The 4,839-nt window shown below is 43.5% G+C and overlaps 1 protein-coding gene across 1 annotated transcript in view; it reads right to left on the bottom strand.

The window, feature by feature from the left end:
* The window catches only part of LOC147033264 (uncharacterized), a 130,044-nt gene extending 125,652 nt beyond the window's left edge, over positions 1–4,392 (bottom strand). Inside the window, exon 1 of the mRNA XM_085851360.1 lies at positions 4,255–4,392. The gene's annotated coding sequence lies outside the window, so the exon portion shown is untranslated. The remainder of the gene's footprint in view (positions 1–4,254) is intronic.
* Between the last annotated feature and the right edge of the window lie 447 nt (positions 4,393–4,839).

Genomic DNA, 4,839 nt, shown 5'->3' with positions numbered 1-4,839 from the left:
CCGAGATTGGCTGACCCGCATCAGGCTAGACTGGGTCGCCGTTCACCTTGTGCAACCCGTGCCGAGCCGATGGGAGGATCAGTTGGAGAAGATTCTTCAAAGACATCAAGGTTTGTTTTGCTACGACCTTGGGAAACTCAAGGGCGTGGAGGCAAAACTCTTCCTGAAGGAGGGCGTGGTTCATCGTTTTTGTAAACCACGACCAGTGCCGTATGCTCTGCGGGACAAGGTCAAGGGTGAACTGGATAGGCTGGAGGCCTGTGGAGTGATCAAGCAGGTGTCGTACTCAGATTGGGCCACCCCGGTCGTCACGGTGCTGAAACGGAATGGAGACGTCTGATTATGCGGGGACTTCAAGTCCATGGTTAACCCGGGGCTCAGCGTGGAGCAATATCCACTGCCGTCAATCGATGAGATATATGCACGATTGGCGGGGAGTCAATACTTCACGAAGCTTGATCTGCGTGATGCATATTTTCACCTGCCGATGGATCCCGGGAGTAGCGACCTGTTGACAATCAACACGTGTCAAGGGCTCTATCGATATACCCGACTCTGTTTTGGGATTGCTTTGGCCCCCGTCTTGTGGCAGAAAGCCATGGATCAGGTTTGCATTGGCCTGCCCGCTCAAACCTACCTGGACGATGTGCTCATTGCGGGGAAAATGGCAGACGAGCATCTCGCGAACATTGCCCAAGTGCTGATGAAGCTAGAAGCGTGCGGCCTGCGCTTGAACAGAGACAAGTGCGCGTTCTTCAAGCAGCGCTTGGAATACCTCGGGCACATCATCACGCCGGAGGGGCTGTTGAAAGGCCCTCGGAAGGTGGAAGCGATTCAGCACATGCCACCGCCTCGCGACAAGACGCAGCTATGCTCGTTCATTGGTATGGCACAGTATTACCAATGGTTCGTGCGCGGGCTCAGCTCACAGCTTGCGCTGTTAACGCGGTTGCTCAGGAAGGATGAGTGCTGGGCCTGCGGGCATCACCCTCCTAGCCATCATCCACTAGCCATCACCCTCCTGAATCACGTGGTGTAATTTGACATTGGTAGCTTCTTCCGTTCTCGAGTTATCGTGCCTACAAACAAACAAACAAACAAACACACAAACAAACACACAAACACGCAGTCATAGACTGGTACTTACGAAATCGTCAACTTGACCTCTGACCTTGTCTAATAAAAGCTGTCTCTCGAGAAGGTAGCGACGCAAACCAGAAGTTTATATGATGATTCTGTCCCAAACCATCAAAAATCGAATGTTTTGGAAATTTGACCTCAATGTGACCTTGACCTTTCACCAATTTTGACCAAAATCTAATCAGCGCGAGCCACCACCCTCCTGAATCACGTGGTGTAATTTGACATTGGTAGCTTCTTCCGTTCTCGAGTTATCATTTTTTGGATGTTTATCCTCACTGTGACCTTGACGTTTGACCGATTTTGACCAAAATCTAATCAGCACGAGCCATCACCCTCCTGAATCACGTAGTGTAATTTGACATTGGTAGCTTCTTCCGTTCTCGAGTTATCTGTACAAAACCATCAAAAATCGAATATTTGACCTCACTGTGACCTTGACCTTTGACCGATTTTGACCAAAATCTAATCAGCACTAGCCATCACCGTCCTGAAGCAGGTGGTGTAATTTGACATTGGTAGCTTCTTCCGTTCTCGAGTTATCGTGCATACAAACAAACAAACACACAAACAAACAGAAACGGAAGTCATCAATATACTTACGAAATCTAAAGATTTAGTAAGTAACAAACGGAAACGGAAGTCATCAATATACTTACGAAATCTTGAGATTTCGTAAGTAACGAACCCACAAACACACAAACAAACAAACAGAAACGGAAGTCATCAATATACTTACGAAATCGTCAACTTGACCTCTAATCTTGTCTCATAAAAGCTGTCTCTGGAGAAGGTAGTGACGCAAACCAGAAGTTTCTACGATGATTCTGTACCAAACCATCAAAAATCGTAACGTCGACCGAAGCAAAAATCTCCATTTCTCCACGCAATTATTTAATATTATTTTATCAAAGTCACAAAACCGCAATATTCGGCCATCCACCAACAATCTTTATATTATCCGACGGCTTAGCGAGTCAGGCATGCGACGATAATCTTTATTGGGATAAAAAAAAATGACTTTTAAATTCCATCTTTATCGAAAACACCGTCAGCGTGCACACGGAAAACCATTACGTGACTCAACGTCGCCTCTGCTCGAGCGCGCTGCACCACGTGACGACCCGTGACGCGGCGAGTGAAATATTTTTTATACAATCTTAAAACGTCTCAAAAACATCCGATTTTTACCAGAATTTCGACAACCGAGTTTTAAGCGTCCTCAGCGATCGCAAAAACCGAAGACAAAATTAAAATTGAAGTTAAAACGAACTCGTAACGTCGAGCGAAGCAAAAATACTCCATTTCTCCCCATGAATTTACGGAATTATGTTTGACCTCACTGTGACCTTGACCTTTGACCGATTTTGACCAAACTCTAATCAGCGCTCGCCATCACCCTGCTGAATCACGTGGTGTAATTTGACATTGGTAGCTTCTTCCGTTCTCGAGTTATCGTGCCTACAAACAAACACACAAACAAACACACACACAAAAAACAAACAAACAAGCACACAAACAGAGGACGGATGTCATCAATATACTTAAGAAATCTTTAGATTTCGTAAGTAACAAACAGACAGGGGTGAAAACAGTAACCTCCATCCATCTTCGATGGCGGAGGTTTATAAAAAAGGGAAATGCTCAGAATGATTGTTCCGTTAAAGTTGTAAAAACACTGTGGGAAACAAATAACTTTCATCGTAAACCAATATCGCTCCAAGTGAGATACTTTCTGAGCACACAAACATCTTGGACGTTTAATCATCACAAACGCCTGGTGTTCACTTAACTGGCTTTAAAGATCCTACAGGGTCTTGAGTTCAAGTCCCTGTCAAACAGCCATTGAATTAACACCAGGTGGGGTTGATTCAGCCTGTCGTCCTTCCCAGGTCGGCAAAATGAGTACAGCTTACTGGTAACGGGGGCACTGCATCAGCAGCACCCTCAGAAAATGATGCAGCCAGCAGCCATAGGCTGCGTTCAAACAAATAAATAAACCAATGTCACCCGCAGGGTGACCCGTATCTTGCCAAAAGTTGACCACGTGTGACTTCTTTAAGGTCACACTGAGGTGAACAGAGCTGCTATCCACCAGGAGCTACTCCTTGAGGAATATCTGCCTACGAGAGATTCCGATGAGAATCGTTCTACAGAGTAACCATGAAAAATATGCTTTTGCCTCATAACATCACCAAATGACGTCATAATGTCTCAAGCTTGACATATCTAGAAAGCACTCATCAAGGTGTTCAATTTGAGGTACTACACAATATGGTTCCTAAAACTTGAAAATTTGACCTTGAGGTCAAATATGTTTGACCTCAGGCGCTAACCATGAAGGTCAAGGCCAATCGCCACCAAAAATTAAGCAGCTGAGCGCCAGACCATGAACTATATTCCCATGAAGTTTGAAGACGATCCGATCAAAATTACTCAAAAAATAAGGGTTTCGTCGACTCCCCTGATTTGCGACAGTGACCTTGACCTTTGACCTTGACCTTCAAAATTTTATGCGCTGAAAGGGACCTCTATAGGCCTCTGATATGCGAAGTTACAAAAATTTCCAATGATAACTGTGCTCTGCACAGTGATTTATACGTGATTACAGACCAAAAAATATAAAAAAAATAAAAAACATATGAAGGTCAAGGCCAATCGCCACCAAAATTTAATCAGCTGAGCGCCAGACTATGAACTATATTCCCATGAAGTTTGAAGACGATCCGATCAAACTTACTCAAAATATAAGGGTTTCGTCGACTCCCCTGATTTGCGTCAAAGTGACCTTGACCTTTGACCTTGACCTTCAAAATTTTGTGCACTGAAAGGAACCTCTATAGGCCTCTGATATGCGGTTACAAAAATTTCCGATGATAACTGTGCTCTGCAGAATTTTTTATACGTAATTACAGACAAAAAATAAATAAATAAATAAAAACATACAAGCTGACTAACATATCTTGCAAAACTTCGTTTTGGCAAGATAATAAATAAATAAATCATCACAAGGAAGTGTTCACAGTCACGGCGACACATCACACGCACTAACGGACACAGTACGAGTTACTCACTTATTCAGTACACGATATTAGCGCACTCCAGTCACATTACCTCTGCTTATAAAATCGCTCACGACTTGATGAAGACATGAGGAATCAGGAAGAGGAGAACACGTCAAACTTTGTGACGTCATTGTGGGCTGTGGCTCGAGCCCAGAGTCGAAACGCAGCGTCCTTGCCATTGTTGTCGTTGTCATTGTTGTTGTAGTTGTTGTTGTTGTCAGGGTTTATTTTAACGTGCAGTAGACCCCTACTTGTGCAGTTCTAAATCCAATTTTGTGCAGTACTAAAATTTATAACAACAAGCTCAAATGTGCTAAGATCCTCGTCCTCTTAGTGATGACGTCATAGTTATCAGTTTATGTATCAGGTGTGCGCTAAATTATCTCTAATGCCCTATTCGATTCCATCTAAAGTGTTCAAAAAGCTTGCGTTGTTTCGGAGATAATTGTTTATGCGATTTCCATTGCGATATTATGACGTCATAACTTTTTCTTGGAAGAATTTCCTCAATCTGAGATTGTTACTGTCTGCTGTGTGAGCTTTCTGCATGAGCATGTCAAGTTTCAGGATGTTCCGATGAAAACTCTTGGTTTTTGTGAAACAAGAAATTTCAGAAAATAGTTATGACGTCATA

Source organism: Eptatretus burgeri, chromosome 2 (assembly GCF_056783735.1).
Source record: "Eptatretus burgeri isolate ZD-2024b chromosome 2, Ebu_testis_v1, whole genome shotgun sequence".
Classification (NCBI taxonomy): Eukaryota; Metazoa; Chordata; class Myxini; order Myxiniformes; family Myxinidae; genus Eptatretus; species Eptatretus burgeri.
Note: the sequence above shows the minus strand (reverse complement) of the source record. Positions and strands in the feature narration are given on the sequence as shown.